We start from the raw sequence: 22,358 nt of genomic DNA, 5'->3' as shown, positions 1-22,358 counted from the left end.
GTGACAGTGTTATACTTAAAATCAGAAAGACCTCAGTTTAAATTCGACTGAAAAAAATTATTGGAAAATCATTGAAGGCTATGGGGAAGGAGAGGGACATAATGGAAATAATAGTCTAAAGAGATTGTCCGAATAGTGTCATGATGGCAGATTGGAGAGAAGGAAAAAATCATCCAGAATACTCACTGTATGAACACACAAACATAAAAAGAATTAACCAATGTTACTCTTCTGCATTTTTTTTCTAACTAGTTTAGACAGGAAAATGATTCCCCTTTTTTAAGCAGAAGCATAGTTCTACAGACATTCAAAGTTTAGAAAGGGAGGGAAATGCAAGAAGAAGCTAAAAAAATAAGAAAGCTTATCATCATGTGAATCTCAGCAGACAGGATGAGCTCAATCCTGATGGTCAGGAGACAAATTCTTCTTGGGTCAATAAGGCCACAAGGAATGGAAGGGATCACAAGATATTAGAGCTTGAAGGTAACTCTTAAAAGTTCCCTAGCTCACTCACCATTTTGCAGATAGGGAAATTGAGGCTCAATGAAGCAACTGACTTGCCTGAGTCACATAGCCAATTAGTGTCAAGGTTGTCTACCTTGCCATTGCCACAAAGTCATCACAGCTTCCATGGTTTAAGAAACAGGTTAGCATAAGACATCTATGGATAGAACAGGGTCTTTGTTCTATCTTCACCATGGTGGGGAAAAAGAAAAGAAAACTTATCACAGCCATGGAGATATCACTTACAGGGCCAGACTGATCCCTAGGTCAAGGCAGAATGACTCAGTGAGGATGGTAAGAAAACCCCTTGCTAGCCTAGAGTTTGTCACCAGGCCATATGAATGGGAACCACTCCATCTCCAAGTGTTGAAAGAACTGGCAGCTGTGATTGTTAGCAATCACTGCCAATGATCTTTGAAAGCTGGCGGATAATTTGAGAAGTGCTACAGGATTCTAGAAGGGCAAATTTCCTAATTTTCTAGAACAGGGAGATGATACATTCTGCATATTGCTAGGGAATTCTAGAACACATTAAAAGGGATAGTCTGTAAGTGTCACACATGTGACCCTGGCCTCCTATCCGGGAGCCCACAGAAAGGCAGCTGTCACTACATTAATTATCCAGTGAGAGATTCCATACCAAACCTATCAGGTGACTTTCTTACTTGGGCCACCAGATCAATTGACTTGTCAGGGATTTTTTTTCCTGAGATGTGAATTAGATAGCCTTTCTTAAAATTCTGAGATATATCTTTGTTGGCCACCAAAGGGTGCTCTATTTGTGAATGCCTAAGCAGCTCCCATAAGGACAAGCTCACGTTGGGAGTAAATGCTCTAAGACTCAGGGGTCCTCAAACTTTTTAAATAGGGGGCCAGTTCACTGTCCCTCAGACTGTTGGAGGGCCGGACTATAGTAAAAACAAAAACTTTTTTTTTTGTGGCATTTAAATAAAGAAACTTCATAGCCCTGGGTGAGGGGGATAATCGTCCTCAGCTGCGGCATCTGGCCCGTGGGTCGTAGTTTGAGGACCCCTGCTAAGTAGTTAGGTTGACCCCTCCAGTCCAATCCAAAACTAGCCTAGGAGATGAAATGGAATTATTGGTCAAAAAATTAAAATATAAACCCGTGATCTGTCCCTAGATCATAAACCCCAACTCCTTCTGGAGTCATAGATTCAAATAGTAACATGCTATGATCACATAGTTCATTAAATACAGAACAAAATGGAAAGGAAATAGCTCAAGTATTCTGTTTGGAGGCATCCAACTCCATTTATCTAAACCTCTTTTGGGTTCCCTTTTGAGCCCTCTGAATGCAGCTAAGGACTCTCAACTATCTACAATTCAGAAAAATGAATAAAGGAAAAGGTGTCCAAACTCTGTATCAAAGTCATAGATTATAACAGAAATAAGGAAAGGTGGGGAAGAAGGTAAAGATCAATTACCTTCCTCCCCACTTATTCTAAGTGTGTAACTGGAAGAGAAGACTTGGGCAGAGGGGAAGTGACAGCTTTCAGGGATTTTTAAAGGGATTTCATATGGAAGAACTCAACTAGAAACAATGGGTAGGAATTTCAGAAAGGCAGATGTCAATTCAACATAAGGAAAAGCTTCTTAATAATTATAACTGCTTAAAAGTCAATGGGCCACGCTGGAAACTGACAAGTGACCCGTGCTGAACCTCTTCAAGAAGAGCCTGTCAGTTGTTATCATTGCTCCGTGAGGATTTGGGGTCAGTTGGAATAGGTATCTTGTGAGGTCCTCTCCATCTCTGAGATTCTGTTGCTCTTTTATAGAGGAGAACTTTTTGATAATGGATAGAGGGATGGACATAAAGTGTGATCCTGACAAATCATTTCACCTCTCTCAGCCTCAGTTTTCTCATCTGTAAAATGATAATAAAAGCATCTGCACTGCAAGGTTAATTTAAAAGAGCAAATGTAATAATCTATGTAAAGTACTTTACAAATCTTAAAGTGAAAGACTGTCATCATTTACATCATTATTATATTATCTGAAGGTGTTTTGGGGGGAGCAAGGAGTATGAAGTCAAGGAATATCTATGACCATAAAGCAGCTTTCCAAATTCTTTTACTTTCTCCTATGTAACCTCATTAAGAAAACTTTTTTGGCCATTGAGTTGTGAGGCTAGGATAGGACTCAAGCCAACAGCTTTGCACAATTTTCTGGGTGAAATTTTAGGGAAAGTGTCTCTAATGAAACTAAGATACCAACTAAGAAGACCAATTCTACACAGGTTTCCTTGGGGACCACTCCACCAAATCACTTGGGGATGGAGAAGTGGGCAATGTGGTACAGTAGGTAGAGTACCAGTCAAAGAATCAGGAGACCTGAGATCGGGCATCTGCCAATGGCTAGCAGCAATGTGACTTTTCTGGGCTTATTTCCTCATCTGTATAATGAAGGGGATGAACTTGGTGAATCCTAAGTCTCCTTCCAGCTCAATGATGCTATAGTTCTGTAGGTTTCTGAATAGCCACATTAACTGGGCCAGTGCCAAAGAAAAACAACACACAGAGAAAAATGATGTTTAATGGCTCTGGAGTGAGGATGTATAGGAAAGGTCTAAGGATATATATGAGACTTAAAGGAAACACACAAAAGGAAAATCTCTCCCTGCTGAAATTCCCTCTAGGTCCTTCCTCTGCTCAGAAAGGGCATAGTTCATATAGTACCAAGGGTAACCTTGTTCTGTGTGGCTCCAGAAAGTAGAACTTGGACCATTAGGAAGAGTTCTAGGGATGGTGAAACAGAAAATAAAATAAAATTTAATTTTTTTTAAGTTTTTAATTTTCAAAATGTATACATAGTTTTCAACATTCACCTTTGCAAAATCTTGTGTTTCATAATTTTTTCTCCTTCCCTTTCCTCACCCCCTCCCCTCAACGGCAAGTAATCAATATATGTTAGACATGTGCAATTCTTCTAAACATATTTCCATAATTATCATGCTACACAAGAGAAACCAAATCAAAAAGGAAAAAAAAATGAGAAAGAAAACAAAATGCAATCAAACAACAACCAAAAAAAGTGAAAATGCTATGTTGTGACCCACCCTCAGTTCCCACAGTCCTCTCTCTGGGTGTAGATGGCTCTTTTCATTACAAGTTTACTGGAACTGCCTTGAATCACCTCGCTGTTGAAAAGAGACACGTCCATCAGAACTGATTATTGCATAATCTTGTTGCTGTGTACAATGTTCTCTTGATTCTACTCACTGTTGAAAAGAGATACGTCCATCAGAACTAATCATTGCATAATCTTGTTGCTGTGTACAATGTTCTCTTAGTTCTACTCACTTCACTTAGCATCAGTTCATGTAAATTAAAATTAGGAATAACTTTCTGATAGTAAGAAGATTGTGAACCATCCCTGCAGATATCCAAGCAAAGAATGCCAAGAATATTCCACAAGGATTTTTACAGTAGGTAGGAGATTGAACTTGGAAATCTCTCAGGTCATTTCAATAGAGTGCTCAAATTAGAACATCCTCAGCCCCTTCTCAGTCTCAGGTTAAAATGGGCCAAGAAGATCTGTGGCTGTCTCACTGCTAGGCTTTGTATCTAAAGCTAGAGTTTTCCTAGCCACGAGCTCCTGGTCACTAGGATATTGCCCCTTCTTCCGAAGTATCTCTGGGTCCACAGTGAAGATCCAGATTTAAGCATCAGTTGGTGAATGAGATAAGAGGTGGGGAGGAGTTTCCCTGAAAGAGAGCCCCATACATAAGGGGTTGAACATGAAAGATACCATATATCTGTATTACATCCTCTAGAATAAAGCACAGTTGAGATTTCCAGTAAAAATTTCTGTCATGTCCAGAACATCCCTGTTCTAATTCTCTACAATTTCTTGGAAGGAAGGAAGAGGTTTTAGGGCTGGAAGATTTTTCCATGATGCTCAGGAACCAGGAAGTGACGTAGCTCCTGCCAGGTTAATGAGGGCAGGTTATTGTGGGCAAACCCAACACATATATTTCCCAGAACAGAAATAGAAAACCCCAACCTTTCCCTCAGCTATCCTCTAGCTGTCATATCAGGGGCCTAAGCAAGGAGTTGGTGGTGATTAAGTTGGAGAGGGAGAGCCTTATCAATTCCATTTCCAAAAGACTCCTTCTTACCCTAAATCCTGGAGGTACCAGGTGGGCATGGAAAAAGGGAAGATGCCTGAGGGACTGAAGACTCAAAATAAAACTAAAGCGTTTGCTGCTGACCTTGAAGAATACAGAAGAATAACCTTAAGGAAACAAAAGGACAGAACATCCGATGACATCACACATGGTGGTGGGGAAATATGTTTCCCCATCTTTCCCAAATTAGACACCACCTACAGGGTCCAGGGTGGGAGCATCAGTGCCATGTGGCCTAGAAAAAAAGTGAATCTGGCTAGGGATAGAACTGAGATCAATCTATATTTCATGACTGAATGAAGCATTTGGGACTCAGTACTATTTGGAAGGGATAGTGATTAACTCCTTTAACACATATATGTACATCTTTATGTGAGTAGAAGAACATATTCTATACCATAAGCACCTGCAATTTGCTGATATATTGCTTAGGAAATGGCTTTTTCAATTGTCTTCAGATGTATTCTAGCCCCAAGTAGAAATTACAAGCTCCCTAAAGGCAAAGACCCTGACTTCTAATTATTTAGGATTCCTCCCTGCACACAAAAAGCACCCAAGACAATACTTTGTGCATAGGACATATTCAGTAAATGTCAAATATGATGGAACTGCAGCCAGCTTCTCCCCAGCCTCCCTGCCTGGCAATAAGAGCTCTCCACAATCTGCCTTCCACCTACCTTTCCAGTCTTATTTCATTTTACTCTCTTTCACCCACTTACTTCCCCATTCCAGTCAAACTGGCTTGCAAGTTATTCCCCATACATGAGATTCTTTCTCTTTGTGTTTTTGAACAAGTGATTCCCCATGCCTGAAAAGCATGACCTTTTTACCTCTGCCCCGTAGAATCCCTGACATTCGCCAAAGCTCGCTAAGGGGCCACCTCATATAAAAGGCCTCTCCTGGGCTCCCTCCAGTTATCAGCACTTTCTCCCTCTTGAAATTAGTTTGTATTCTATTATTTGTGTCCATGTTGTATCTTACCTCCCCATCCCAGTAAAATGTAAACTCATAGAAACCAGAAATATTCCACATCCTAAGTGTCAACAATGTGCCTTGAACATATTTATTTATTATATGTTTGTTGAATTTAATCATAGTAATGATGATAGCATTTCCATACCATGCTAACGTTTGTAAGGTACTATACATATATTATCTCTTTTGATTCTCACCACAACTCTGGGTGATTATGCTAAGAGTCTAACCGTCTTCTGTGGGATCTTATACTTCTATCAGAGATCACTCCTGATCTCAGGTTTTACTGATTCCAGGTCCAGTGCTCTTACACACTGGATCTCCTAGTTGCCTCCTTATTTCTAGCTTCTTGTCCTTTGCTATTCAAACCAAATAATTTCCCAAATATTATCCTAATTATCTCTCTTTTTGACATAGTTGTTTGCATGTTGTCTCCTTTCTTAGAATGTGTACTCCCCAAAGGGAGGGACCTTTCCCTTGTGCTGACTTTGCACAATGTCTGGCACGTAACTGCTTAATAAATGCTTATTCACCAAGTCATTTTCCTTCCCAGTATACTTTACTCACTTCCTACTAGTGAGTGTTGTGTCTATAAGGCACTACACAAGGGGGAAAAAAAAAGTAATTGTTTCAATTCAATTCAATCAATCTTCTATATCTCTTCTATTCCCAGCCAAAAAGCTATCTATACCATTGCCCTTCTTTCTCTCATCCTATTCATAAAGATTGCTCTTCACAAGGTCAATAATGATCTCTATTGATAAATTCAACGGTCTTTCCCCAGACCTTATCTTTCTTGACCTCTGCCAAACTGGAAATTACTGATCACCTTATATTTCTAAATATTCTCTCCCTGTTTTTGTGGCCCTACTCTATCATGGTTCTCCTACCTATCCAAATGATTATTCTCTGTGTCCTTTGCTGGGTCATCATTGCGGTTCAGCTCCTTCAGTGTTGATATATCCCACTGTCTTTCCCTGGACTCTCTACACTCACTCTCAATGATCTCAGCAGCCCCCATGGATTTGACCATCTTGTCCATGCAAATAGCACCCAGATCTATGTATCTATCCTTACCTCTCTCCTGAACGTCAGTGCTGCTTACTGATCAGGCATCTCTACCAAAAGTCTTATAGGAATGTTAAATTCAATATTAAATTCAATATATTCAATAACTTAAAGTTTTTTCCAGTCACTTATGTTTACAATCTAGGACTCATTCCTTACTCTTCACTCTTACTCATTTGCTTATCCCAATCATTGCTAAGTCTTGCTGATTTTATCTCAACACCTCCCATCCATCTCTTTCTCTCTACTGCCACAACCATCCTGGTAGATGTCTCTGTCCCCTCTCAGATGGCCTGTTGCAATAGTTTTTCTTCCTACATCCAATCTTTTCCCATTCCTACTCCATCCTCCACACAGCTGCCAAATTAGTGCTCCTAACTCAGTCTAACCCATACTTGAGAAATTTCTGTGGCTCCCTGTTGCCTCGAGAATAAAAGACCACCTCCTCTGTTTGGCATTTAAAACACTTACAATCTGGCTCCAGCCTTTCTTTCCAAGTTTATTACACATTACTCCTCCTCACATGCTACACTCCAACCACACTGGCCTAGTTGCCATTTCTAAACACAATATTCCATCTCCCACATTCAAGCATTTTTACATAGGTTTTCTCCCCCAAAAGCCTATAATACTTTTCCTCCTCACCCCCAATTCTTGGAATCCTAGGTCTCTTCCACACTCAGCTTAAACAATAGCCTTCAAATACTTTTTTTAAAACTTTCTTTTATTATTCCTGGTTTTTTGGTCTATGTTTTCTTTTCCAACAATACTGTATATGTATACTCTATATCAAATGGTTTGCCTTCTCATAGAGTGAGGAGGGGAGTAAGGGAGAGATTTTGAAACTCAAATTGTTTAAAAAAAAAATTAAAAAGTTAAAATTTTCTGTTTACATTTAATTGAGAAAAAATAAAGTAAAAATCAAATGTTATAAATAAATGATGTCCTTCATGAGCCTTTCCTAATTCTCTCAATTATTAATGCTCCTTGCCCAAATCACCATGTATTTATTTTATATAAATATCAGATATATATATCCATGAACACATATTCCCAATGTCAGCTCACTCAATAGGACCCAGGTCTTCATATTACTTGCCTTCTCAAGGAGTAGGAAAGGGGAGAAGAGGATAAAATTTGGAACTCAAAATTTTTTTTAAATGTTAAAAAAGTTTTTTACTATCATTCACATCCAGAGAAAGAACTATGAAGACTAAATGTGGATCAAAGCATATTATTTTCACTTTTGTTTGTTTGTTTGATTTTCTTTTTCATGGTATTTCCCTTTTGTCTGATTTTTCTTTCACAACATGACTAATATAGAAATTTGTTTAAAATTATTATACACATATAACCTATATAAAATTACTTACTGCTTTGGGAGGAAGGAGGTAAGAGAGAGAGAGGGAGAAAAAATATGGAACTCAAAATTTTAAAAATTAATGTTGAAAACTAACTTTACATGTAATTGAAAAAAATAAAATACTATTGAGAAAAAATACATGTAATTGGAAGAAGGAGAAGAAAAAAAAGAGAAAGAGGAGAAGAAAGAGAAGGGAGGAGGAGTTGTATTTTTTACTCTCAGCACCCAGTATAATGCCTAGCACATTGTGGATACCTGATAAATGTGATTACTTTATTGAATTCAAGTCAATTCAACAAACATTCTTTAAAAGTAGAAGACACTGGGTTTAATAAGAAGAATACAAAAAAAAATGATTGTTCTCAAGGAACTTAGGTTCTACTGGAGAACATGGGTATACAAGCAAATAAATGCAAAGTAGTAAAAAGTCATTTCAAGAGGGTACTAACAACTGGATGGAATCAGAAAAGGCTTCATGCAGAAGATGTCATATGAGCAAGACTTCAAAGAAAGCTCGGGATTCTAAGAGGCAGAGGTAAGGAGGGATATCATTCTGGCTGGAGGTATTCCTACCTGTGCACAGAGGCTACAAATGGAATATGTATGAGGAACAGCTAGGATGTCGATTTGACAAGTAAAGGGAAAAAACAAAATAAGACTGGAAATGTAGGTAGGAAACGTAAAGCTCACTTCCTGTTAATTAGCATTATGTAATAAGTAAGGTATTATAAGGTATTGCTCTAGAATCTAGAATCATGGGGTTTACAAATTAAATAGAAGATAGACAATATTTCTCCCAGTAAAGTTAACCCTCCAGCGGCAATCCAGGCATTTTCATCAGTTGTCTCCTATGTCTGGAACGCTATGCTACTTCATCTCTGCTTCCTGGCTTCCTTCAAATCTCAGCTAAAATCCCACCTTGTAAAGGAAGCCTTTTTTGATCTCTCTTAATTTTAGTGCCTTCTCTCTGTTGATTATTTCCTGTTTATCCTGCAGATAGTTTGCTATTATATGGTTATTTGCATTTTGTCTCCTCCATCAGATTGCCAGATCCTCAAAGGCAGAGACTGTCTTGCCTTTCTTTGTATCACTATGGCTTAGCATAGTTTCTGCTACACAGTAATAGTTTAACAAATACTTTATCTATTTAAACAATGATTATAGAAAATTTTTCAGGTGGAAGGCAAAGTAGAGGTAATTAATCATTACAAAAAAGTAAGAAGTTCCTTCCCAGAAAGGGGAAGTAATGTTCTCATTGTCACATCACTAATCTGTTGTTGAGTCAGGGTTAAGCCTGTCCTTATTGGTAGCAATAACCTTCAAATGTCCTCCATCATACCACACTCACCACACCACAGAAGAATATATATAATGATGTCTCAGAAAAAGTACAAAGAATGATATAGCTCCACCACAATATTTACATGAACGATGATGAGGAAATGATGGTGTAAGCTGAGCTAACTGGAATTTCTCAGGGATGGCTTCCTGAAGGAGGTGAATCTTCAAACTTTTGAAAAAGACTGGTTTGATGAAAATGATGGAGAAATTCAGAAGTTGCTAAGTGAAAAAACAAGAATACCATAGGATTTATCAGGGGAATAGTTCATCTGTTGCTAAGAAGACAATTTTAACTCCCTCAAAACATAAAGTATAAGCAAAGCTTAGAGAATTGCAGGATTCTTGGCTCAGTGAGAAGGCAACTGAACGTCAGTTTTATGCTGATAGTAACAATCCAAAGTGCTTTTATGATGCCCTAAAGGCTATTTATGAACCAAAGACCCATGATGCATCTCAACTACTTGGCATTGAAGGAGCCATATTAATTAATGATAAGGACACAATTCTAGAGAGATGAGATCATCAACAGTCATCAACCAATGGTGAAGCCATTGACCAGGGGTCCTCAAAACTTTTTAAATAGGGGGCCAGTTCACTGTCCCTCAGACTGTTGGAGGGCCGGACTATAGTAAAAACAAAAACTTTTGTTTTGTGGGCCTTTAAATAAGAAACTTCATAGCCCCGGGTGAGGGGGATAAACGTACTCAGCTGCTGCATCTGGCCCACAGGCCGTAGTTTGAGGATCCCTGTGGCATTGACCATTTATTTCATGTTGAAATCAATCACTCTCTAGCTAAACTTCCAACTGAAGAAGTTTTGAATACCATTAGGCTTCTCCCCTGCAGCAAAGCACCTGGAGTTGATTCTATTCCAACTGAAATTTACAGAGGCAAAGGAAGGAGGCTGGTGACTTTCCACAGCCCGCCCTCCATCAAATCCAACTCCTTGCTTCTTTTTTTCCTTCCTTCCTCCTTCCTTCCTTCCTTCCCTCTTTCCTTCCTTCCTTGCTTCCTCCCTTCTTCCCTCTCTCCGTGCCTCCCTCCTTACTTTCTTTCCTTCTTTCCATTCTTCCATCTTTCCTTCCTGCCTTCCTTTACCTATGGGTGGTCTGCCCAAAGGAATATAAACTTATTTTTTCATCACTGAAACTCCCAAGATATGTTTGGGTTCACTGGCTAGATTTCTTTGTTAAGAATCATGTCTTAAATCCAAATCACTCCAAATTTTTATTATCTCTTTCACAATCTAGTTTCCTTGCCTGGGGCTCAGACCAGCTTTCTTAGAGGCCTTCCCAAGTCTTGGTTCAGTAGGGGAAGTGCAAGAGACCAGCCACCACGATTGAAGTGAATGAATCTGGCTCTTCCTTTATTACAAGTCTGTCCCTTCCGAGTCTGCTTCTGGCTCTGAGTCCCAGCTTATATGCTCTACACTGAGTATAAACCAATCATTATATCACTAGAAAACCATTATTTGTTGTAAGATTAAATCAATCATACTGAACTTAGAGAACTATTAAGCTAAACTAGATAACCATTGTCTCATCAATTCCACTGACTTAACACCTTGTAAGAATCCTTGTCTCAGAGTTCTGGCCCATAACAGTCTTCCTCTTTCAGACTGGAGTTGTTTTTATTTTTGTTTTTGTTTTTTTGATTAAGTAAAAGAGATCATTCTTTGCCTCAATTCTTACCTAGCCTTGATCAATACCCATTTAATTAATTCATTCATTAATACCCATTCAGTATGACCTCAGTCAAACTGAGACCTATTAAAGACCTTAGCTTAAAAAGGCCAAAGTCTTCCACTGCATCCAGGGCCATCTCCAGTCATCTATCTTGGATCTATATCTTGTCACTGGACTCAGCTCTCAAGGGGAGACAGGAGACCTTGCACAGTCCTTTCTCACTCAAATCCAACTCATTTGCCCATCATGGTATCACTTCTCTGATACCATAGTCTTCTTGGTGACAAACAATAAGATAGAGAGCCCACTGCTTATACAAAAGCTGATTGAAATGTTCCCAGTTTTATGGCAAGAGGAGGTTATCATCCATGAGTTCAAGGACGCTTCATCTCTATAAATAAAAAGAAAATAGGTTTCTCTGTGACAATCATGAAAAAGGAAATCTCTCTCTTAGTCATTGCTGACAAGATTCTTGCCAGAGCAAGACTCTCTTGCAGAGAGTCCTCCTTAATAGGTTCATCCTTCTCCCGAAAGATGGTCATCTACCCAAGAGCCAGTGTGGCTTAGAGAAAAGTCCAAGGATAGTCAAAAAGATGTTTGCTACCTGACAACTCTAGTAGAAATGCCAGAAGGAGAAGAGTTCTGTACCCAATGTTCATCAATCTGACTAAGACTTTTGATAATGTTGGTCATGAGGGCTTATGAAAAATCATGGCAAAATTTGGTTGCCCAAAGTTTATCAATATCATGTGCCAGTATCACAACAGCATGCTTGCAGGGGTCTTAGATAATAAATAATACTTTCTTGCTTTCCCAATCATCAACGGAGTGAAGCAGGGCTGTGTGCTTTCTCCCACACTTTTCAGCATAATGTATTAAGCAATGTTGTCAAATGTCAAAAAATGGTATCAAGGTTAACTAGCACACTCTCCAAGCCAAGACTAAGTCGGAGGGAGACTTGGTCTGTGACTTTTTGTTTGCAGATGACTGTGCTCACAGTCACTTATGCTAATTTTGGCCTGACAACACCAAGAAAACTGAGGTTCTTTTGCACCATCTATACATAAAGCCATCGACTTCAGCAAATGGAGAGATTTCAAATGCTATAAAGTTTACTTACCTTGGCACTATACTTGGCAGGGATGTACAAATTGATGCATGAATCACCAGAGATAACTCTAGAAATAAAAGTATAGCCAATAAGTTTTCAGATCCCTGGGCTCAGAGCATGCCCTCTTGACACCCTTCTCATAGGTTTCTTTCTTTCTTTTTTCTTCTTTCCTTCCTTCCTTCCTTCCTTCCTTCCTTCTTTCCTTCCTTTCTTCCTTCCTTCCTTCCTTCTTTCCTTTCTTTCTTTCTTTCTTTTTTCTTTCTTTCTTTCTTTCTTCCTTCTTTCCTTCCTTCCTACCTTTCTTTCTTTCTTTTTTTCCTTTCTTCTTTCCTTTCCTTCCTTCCTTCCTTTCTTTCCTTCCTTCTTTCTTTATTTTTTGAAGCAATTGGGGTTACATGATTTTCCCAGGATCACACAGCTAGTAAGTATCTGAGGACATATTTGGACTCAGGTCTTCCAAACTCCAGGGCCAGTGTTCTCTCTACTTACTACTTAGCTGCCTCAGCAGATTCCTTTCTAAAAAAATTACGAAAAGTAGACACTTCTTGGCAAGAAACTGGAAACTGAGTGGATGCCCATCAGTTGGAGAATGGCTGAATAACTTATGGTATATGAAAGTTACAGAATATTATTGTTCTATAGGAAATGATCAGCAGGAAGATTTCAGAGAAGCCTGGAGAGATTTCCATGAACTGATGTTAAGTCAAATGAGCAGAACCAGGAGATCATTATACATGGCAACAAGATTATGTGATCAGTCCTGGATGTGGCTCTTTTCAACAATAAGATGATCCAGGCCAGTTCCAATGATCTTGTGATGAAGAGAGCCATTTATATCCAGAGAGAAGATTGTAGGGACTGAGTATGAATCACAACATAGCTTTTCACTCTTTTTGTTTTGTTTGCTTGCACTTTGTTTTCTTTCTCATTTTTTTTCCTTTTTGATCTGATTTTTCTTATGCAGCAAGATAATTGTATAAATATGTATCCATATATTGGATTTAACATTGAGTTTACCATGTTTAACATATATTAGATTACTTGCCATTTTGGGGAGGGACTGGAAGGAAGGGGAGAAAATTGGAACACAAGGTTTTGCAAGGGTCAATGTTGAAGAATTATTCATGCATGTGTTCTAAAAATAAAAAGCTTTAATAAAAAAAAATTTAACATATACTTTAACATATTTAACATATATGGGACTACCTGCCATCTAGGAAGGGGGTGGAGGGAAGGAGGGGAAAAGTTGAAACAGAAGTTTTTGCAAGGGTCAGTGTTGAAAAATTACCCATGCATATGTTTTGTATATAAACAGCTATAATTTAAAAAAAAATTTAATAAAAAAGTTAAAAAGACACTTCTGGTGGGTGTCCATGTCCCTCCCTCTGATCCATGATGAGTCATTACATAAAAGAGGCCTGACTGCTGAGCTGCAAAAACCTGCCATTTAGAAGACATTAAAGCAATGTTTTTTTTTTGGTTTTTTTTTTTTTTTTTGCTGAGGCAGTTGGGCTTAAGTGATTTGCCCAGGGTCACACAGCCAGGAAGGTTAAGAATTACATTGCTCAATCTTTTTTATCATGGACTGCTTTGACAATATGGTAAAGTCTATGACCTCTATTTAGAATTATAATTTTTAAATGCATTTAATAAAATACATATTATTGCAAAGGAAACCAATTATTTTGAATTAGTTATCATGTTTTTTTTTTTAAAGTGCACAAATCCCAAGACTATGAATCTTCACTAAAGGGAAATAGAACTTCCTCTCTCATTATGTTTTCTTCCATTCTTCTGAATGAATGGCTATGGTTGGTTTTCACACATGGTAAGAATGGATTGCAAGATCCTAAATGCTTCTTTTACTTTGTGTTTTTTTTCCTAAATATGGTTGACCAATCTTGAGTTGGTTAATTCCAGCTTTAATAGCTACAATGAAGATTCCAGAGGTCTGGAATTACTAGAACATCTGGGAGTCCAATAGCAGGAAAGACTCTCTGCAGCTACTGTAATGTTTCTCGGGGGAAGGGAAAAAATATGATTACTGACAGAAGGAGGAGCACAAATCATGCCCTGTCTTTTCAGAAGATATAGTCCTAGACAAAGCCAAGAATGAAGATAAAATATCTATACAGAGAGTCTCACAAAGTATTGCATGGTTTTAGCTTGTATCCATCTAACAAGAGAGTCTAAGAAGAGTTGTGGGTTGGCTAATACCACTTAATGTTCCAATTTATTAATAGTCAATCTAATCTTTGTTTAAGAGATTCTTCCCAGAATTTTTGAGGATGTTGAAACTAAGAGTCTGGTTTTATTTTATTATTTTTCAGTAGTGTCTGACTTTTTGTGACCATTTGAGGGTTTTCTTGGCAAGGATACTGAATAGTTTGCCATTTTTTTCTCCAAATCACTTTGCAGATGAGGAAACTAAGGCAAAAAGGATTAAACAACTTGCCCAGGAGATGTCACACAGCTATTAAGTATTTGAGGCTAGATTTGAACTCCCAAAGATGATTCTTCCTGGACTCAGGTCTCATGCTCTAACCACTGTGCAACTCAAGTACCTAATTAAATTTTATCATTAATATGGCAGTGACCATTTCTTATGTGCTATCAATGATGTGGTTCACCTATCCAGGAAGCACACAGCATGAGGAGGAAGAATAAAGGAAGCAGTGTAAGAAAGGTTGCTTTATAATAGTTTTTGTAGTAGCAAAGAATTAGAAAGTGGGTAGCCACCAACTGGAGATTGATTTATCAAACTGCTTTACATCCATGTAATGTGAGAAAAATGTACCTGATGACCCCAGTAATGAAAAGGAAAATAATAGTCAAAGACCTAATTCATTGATCAATCGTGACTCTAGAGGGCTGATGACGAAGCATTCCTTCCTCCCTCCTCTCAGAAGAGAGGTGAAGATTTGCAATGAGCCGGGCATCTTTAGCCACAAACCATGGGTCAGTTAATTTTTCTTGACTGTAAGGGTAAGCTTCCAGTGGGACAAGTTACTGAGAAGTCACGATGATGTTTAAACAGAAAAAATAAATCAATAAAACATTTTTAAAAGGAAAAAATTAAGTCGATTTAATGTCTCTCACTCAGTTGCCTCTAGTTCCAAAATCTTTTTCAGTTTCAAATCCCTTCCCCACTCTCCCACATTCACTGCCTTGAGTCAGGTCATGCTATAAATATCACTCACTGTCCTAGCTGAATATTCTCTTCCTGGCTGACTGCTCTCAATGTATATGAGAGAGGGGGAAGAGGCCCGGGGATTGCACAAATAACCCTACAAACGCCTGGGGCCTGCCGGGATACAGAGAGGCCCTTTGATTCGGTCCTGCTGTTTGCAGAGCCCTTACTGTTTGAGACCAAGCCTCTTAGGCTCACATTCTTGGTCCAAAAGAATCACCGGCTCTCAGATGTCCATGCTTCAGGCTGGTCTAGCAGAGGCTCAGTGCCAGAAACCCCAGGCAAGTTCAAACTTTGGCAGGTGACTTTTATACACCATCCACCCTGTTTGAGACAGACCCCATATTAGTTCACCATTTCAGCAGTAGATTGAGAAATCTGTTGTCATCCTTTGCCAATCTTTCTACATATCCAGCCTAGGTCAACTAATCAAATCCCTTCTCCTATCTCCAGAATCCCTCCTCCTCCCAGCCCACCCTTAGGCCTCCCATCTGCTCAGAACAATTTCAGCTCCTTCCTTCCAAACCTCGAGGATTTAGAAAAATAAAACTGTGAGGAAATGTGTTTCTAAGATAACAATAATAACCTATCTCTCTTCTTACCTCCACTTCTTGGAATCCCTGGCTCTCTCAGCTCAAGTACCACCTCCTACATACAGCCCTCCTGATCCCTCCCCTCCCAGGGCTGTCCCTTAAGTTACTGTGTATTTATTTTATATTTTTGTCTCTATTTCATATTTACCCATCTGTTTATGCTGTCTGTCCTCCTTCCCCTAACCCCACTACCATCCTCTTAAGAATAATGTAAGCTCCTTGATGCTAGGTATTATATAATTATGGCACATATTAAACACTTAATAAATGTTTATTGAATTGAACTGACACATTATAATGCTTTAAGATTTACAGAGTAATGTCTTCACATCTGTGTAGGCTAGATAGTGCAAGTATTATTATCTTCATTTTATGGATGAGAAAATCAGCTCAGAAAGTTGAAGGACTAAATGTTGGAGAAAGAACTTAAATGCTACTTTTCGTGATGCTAAGACCAGAATTTTTTTCACAGTCTTTCTTACAAGAATCATAGCAAAGAATGGTCAGATCACAAGATGTTATTTAATGTCAAAAAAATGCTAGAAAGTCAGATCTCTTTCCTATAAAAGCCATTATTTAATGACAATTTATTTAAATTTATTATTTATTTATAAATATATTTATTATAATATATAATTGATAATTAATATAATATAAATAATTATTATTATATAATAATATAATAATAAATATGCTTATAAATATATTAATAAATTTCTAAATAAATTTTTATTTATAAATATAAATATATTAAAATATTTACATATATTATTATTTATTTATAAATCATTATTTATTATTTATTTAAATTTATAAAATTTATTTAATTAAAAAATGTCAGATATTTGCAATAGGGCATTCAGGGTACAAAATGATAATGTAGGCCCAAGGCACACCCAATCCCCCAAAACAGAAAGCTTCATGAGCTAGAATTTTCCTTGGGTATCACTGGAAAGAATTTCTTTCCCCTTTCTTTTCTGTCTGTTATGGTGGAGGTATCTTTTTAGTCTACCTGGGTCAGCCAGGTAGACTACAAAATTGTGACAGTCAAGTGTAAGAGATTATATTATTATTCCCCTAGTCTCTGATTGACAAAAATCTCCTGAAACCTACCTTTCTTTTGCCTCTCCTTTGTTCTAGCTTTCATAGCTTTTCTAATGATGCAACCCTTGGGCCACAAGTAGTTGCAGTCTGAACTCATCTCATCACTATCACTATTAAAATTATAAATACCTGGAAGGCAGGGAGAGTGATTGCTTTTAAATATCTTTGGTATCAGGCTTACATCCAGCAGACTAAATTCAACTGACTCTAGTTGAATGAATGAGTGAATGAACAGCAAAGGGATAAGAGATGGTGTGTCCCTAGGTGGGGCAATAAAGAGAGTATGGAGCAAAGAAGCTAGAATTCAAATCTAGCCTCAAATACTTAGCTAGTCATGTAATCCATGGGCAGATCATATAACCCCATTTGCCACAATTTCTACATCTGCAAAATGACCTGGAAAAGGAAATGGTAAACCACTCTAGTATATTTGCAAGGAAAATCCCAAATGAGGTTAGACAGAACTGAACAACACAACAACAAAAAGGGGATGGAAGGAGAGACCCTCAACTTAAAAGGCTCCATTTAACTAGCCTTTATCAAGTGTCTACAGTGTACTAGGCCCCACAAAGGCAAACAAAACAATTCCTGACTTCAAGGATCTGGGTGGGGAAGGAAGAATAAGTCTTAGATAGTAGGGATTTGTAGTTTAATATGAAGCCTTCTTTTTCTGTTCTTTGTATAGAGAACTCTTTGTGTTTCTTCATATTGCTTAAATTATAATAATTTTTAAAAAGAGCTTTTCTTTTTTTAACTGGGGAGGGTTGGAGAATCAGGAAGTGCCTCCTACAGGAGGTGGCACCCAAGATGTATAAACTACCTGGCTATTCCCTGGTCCAAGAGACCTTAGGTTCAAACAACTTCCTTCCAAAATAAAGCTTTTAATATAGAAGCAGAGGATTTAGAGTTAGGAGGAACCTTAAGAATAGTCCTACAAAGCCTTCTCATTTTACAGATGTGAAAAGACAGGTAAGGTAAGACTTACTCAAGGGCATAAAGGCAGTTAAGTATCAGACCAGGATTTCAACTTAGTTCCAAAATCATTATTCTTTTCAGTCTCTATATCTCTACATATGTGATACTCTTTGGTGGGTCCCTAGGGCAAACAAGCCAGAATTCAAATCTAGTCTCAAATACTTAGCTAGTAGTGTCATCCCTGGAAAAATTACATAACCCCATTTGCCACAATTTCTACATTTGTAAAATGACTTGGAGAAGGAAATGGCTATCTTGCTATCTTGCTTTTGTGAGAATGACTGCTCCAGTGCAGTCAGTGCTTCTCAGGACTGTACCCATCTGGTACCAGCAGAAGAGCTAAGACCTTAAGGATATATGGAGGAGGTAACTACCTACATCATATAATTCCAACAAAGCTAGAAGAGTTCTTCTAACCCATAAACACACCTCCCTCACTTGCTTAATGATGCTTGATATTCTACTCTTGATGCATCATTCTTTCAGCTTTACTAAAACACTAATAACATGGACGGTGATCACTCAAATTATGAGTCATTTACACTTCAGGTTTCAACTCCTTTTGAGAGCAGGTTTTACAAGGAAGGAAACTGAAAACATTGGGCTCTGGAAAAGGGATGAAGACCATAGTTTAGAGGTATGACCTACTTTATATTATCATTGTTTCATACAACACACCATCTAGACAGAAGTAATCAAATGATGAAATGTTTTAAAAACAAATCACAGTTCCAGAATGAGAGCATGATAAAAGTTGTGATGGGAGATTTCGCTTAAGTGCTCCCTCTGACAAAAACAGAAGAGATAATAAATTTTTGGCTTGCCTTAATATTATCATTTCAATCCTTCAAAAGATGGAACTGGTTGCTAAAATGGAAGGAGAAATGGCACCCTTGAAAGGAAGTGACCATTTCATCTTAGAATTCATAACAGAAAAGAGAGAGCTGAGCATATTCCAGCAATCACCCTGAATTGTGGGAGATCAGATCTCATTAAATTCAGAACAAAGATTGGTGAGATCCTCTAGCCTAAAATTTGTAAAGTCCAAGAGAGATAGAGGATTCTTAGAAATGAAATTCTGAAAACACTGAATGGTAATAATTCCAGTGAGGAAAAAAAAAGGAAACTATCTAAAGAGTCCAAATTGGATACACAGAAAACTTATTAACCAATTTAAATTTTTAAAAGGCATATATAGAAGATGAAAGCAAGGGAAAGTAATGGAATGTTTATATAAAACAATTGCTACATGGTTCTATAAGAATCATTCCAGGAGCACTAAAGTTCAGAATGAGTTGAGATTAGTAACACATATTAAGGATAACAAAAAGGGCTTTTACAAGTACATGTAGAAATTTTTTTAAGTAATAGAAATTCATGACTTCATTTATAGAATCCTCTTTTTGTGTTCTGTTATGTGTATAGAAATGTTATCTTTTTGGTATTTAAGTTCAGAATTTTTAAAAAATGTTTTTAAGTACATGGTAACTAAGCTAAGTCCCAAAGAAATCAAAGAAAGAAGAAAATGACATATATATACACATAATAATAAAAAACAGATTTCTTCATAATAGCCAAAAACTGTAAATTAAAAAGGTATCATCCTATCAGGGAATGGTTACACAAATTATGGTATATAATGTATTCGATTATTGTGCCATAAGAAATGACCAAATAAATAGTTTCAGAGAAATTAAGAATTGATGAAGAACAATAGAAGCAGAACTAAGAGAACAATTTTTACAATAATAACATTATGGGAGGAAAAACTTCAAAGCCTTTAGAACTCTGATTAATGCAATGACAAACTATAAGTCCAAAATAATGAAAACTCACCTCCTGCAAAAAAGATGATGGATCCAAATGAAGAAAAGAGACATACATTTTGAGATATGACCAATAGGATAATTTTTTTTTGGACCATAAATTCTTTTTTTTTTAATTCAACCGTTAGGAGGAGTAGATTAATTTTTAAAATCATATAAATTATATGTAAAATGTTTAAATATATGGGTATCTGAAAAACAATTTGGTATTATGCTTTTAAAAAATGACTAACATTGCTATACCCTTTAACCCAGAGATTTCACTATTAAGTATATATAATCCCCAATGAGCTCGAAGACAGGAAGACAAGCCCTATAAATACCAAATTATTCACCAGCACTTTTTGTACTAGCAAAGACCAGGAAACAAATTAAATGTCCATCAACTGAGGAACAGTAAATAGTATAATATAAGCACCATTAAGAAATGACAATATGAAGAATTAAAAAAAAAATAACGTTTTTATGAAATAATAGAGTAATAAGAAGAAGTAGGGAAACTATATGCTCAATGAAAATGACAATGTAAGCACTAAGAAAGGTAAAATGAAGGGAATATAGGTTAATTATGAGACAATTTAGAAAGCTTGTTACTGAAGAGATGAGAAACTTCATTTTGAGAGGTGAAGAACCATGGATATGGAATGATATATCCACTATCAGAAGCAATCAATGTGTTGGCTGGTTTTGCTAAACTGTTTTTGCTTTCTAATTGTTTGTTATAAAAGAAGGCTTATTTGGCTAGGGAATGGATAAGTTACATTGAACATCCCCTCCAATATTTATCATTATCCTTTCCTATCATTGTGGCCAATCTGAGAGGTATGTAGTGGTATCTCAGAGTTGCCTTAATTTGCATTTCTCTGATCAATAGTGATTTAGAGTATTTTTTCATACGACTAGAAATGGTTTTAATTTCTTCATCTGAAAATTGTCTGTTCATATCTTTTGACCATTTATCAGTTAGAGAATGGCTTGTATTCTTATAAATTTGAGTCAATTCTCTATATAGTTTAGAAATGAGATCTTTCTTAGAACCCTTGGATATAAAATTTTTTCCCCAGTTTTCTGCTTCCTGAAAGGATCATTTCTTACAGCACAACAGTATTTCATCACAATAATATGTTACAAATTGTTCAACTATTGCCCAATTGATGGGCATCCTTTCATTTTTCAATTCTTTACAACTATGAAAAGCATTGCCACAAAGCTAAGTATGGTTTGTAGACTTACTTCGTTAGCATCTCAGACTAACTGCACATCCTTTATTGACAAAAATGCTAACGAAGTAAGTCAAAGGAGTACTGTGTCCCAGGTAACTCTTCATTTTCCATCAGCAACGCAGATTTTGACTCTACTGAATATCATGCATCACACTAGATAAGCTGGTCAGCTTGCTAATTGACTCAGTTTTTGATACTCAAATCCTACTCAAACTCCTTCAGTTGCCCCTTCCCTCTGACTGGAGGGTTAGAGGGTAAAATAGTAAGCTTTTCCAAAAACCTTCCTTTATAGAGGACTCTGAAATTTTCACAGATGTGTCTCCATCAACTACTCTGTTTGGTTTCATCTCCATAGAATATCATGGCCTTGTGCTAGGTACCCCTGGTCTCTCCCTTTTAGTTCCCTTTGGTACATTCTCTTCCCCCATTACAATGTTACAGAGGGCCAATATTGAATAAGTCCATGAACAGCAAGAATCTGGTCCAGGGATTACTTGAGACAAAATCTCTATTAGGGATTACTTGAAACCCACTCTATTAGAGTGAACTATTCAAACTATATCAGTTCACCATCTCTATAACAATGTCTTTATAAGACATGGTAAATTCAGTAATCTTGATAGAGAATACATGTGACAAGAACAAGGCATTTTTACTATACAATGAATCAAAGACATACTTGAAGTAAATACATTAGTATGATTTCTGTTTTGTGTTTATAATTATCACAACTATTTACAATTTTGTTAATGTGGATGAACATCACAACTAGGCTATTTACAATTTTGTGTAGATAAGTATCTTGATATTGAAATGCCCTGGAAGAAATGTGATGAAGATAACTAGTAATTTTGTAACACTAATCTAAAAGTTATATAAATGCTGGCATTCAGATTAATAAACTAAGACTGCAAAACATATCTTCTGCCTGGCCTCAGATATTCATTCACACTCTCAGTTATTCACTGGAGCTGGACTCCAACAGCTCTTTGAGGAAAGCAACTGTTTTTCCTTTTTTTGTTTGTATCCTCATCAATTACCATAATGCCTAACTTATAGTAGACATTTAATAAATGTTTATTGAATTCAATTAAACTATAAATACAAATAACCTACATTTAAGCATTTGATAAGAGTATTTAATGATATTCATTTAGACAAACCAGAAATGTTGGTTAAATATAAAGTGGAAAATTCAGAACTACCTAAATTACTAGATCAATAAAGCACTCAATGGTTCAATTTCAACTTGGA

The sequence above is a fragment of the Sarcophilus harrisii genome, chromosome 2 (genome assembly GCF_902635505.1).
Source record: "Sarcophilus harrisii chromosome 2, mSarHar1.11, whole genome shotgun sequence".
Taxonomy (NCBI): domain Eukaryota; kingdom Metazoa; phylum Chordata; class Mammalia; order Dasyuromorphia; family Dasyuridae; genus Sarcophilus; species Sarcophilus harrisii.
This window is presented reverse-complemented; position numbering follows the sequence as displayed.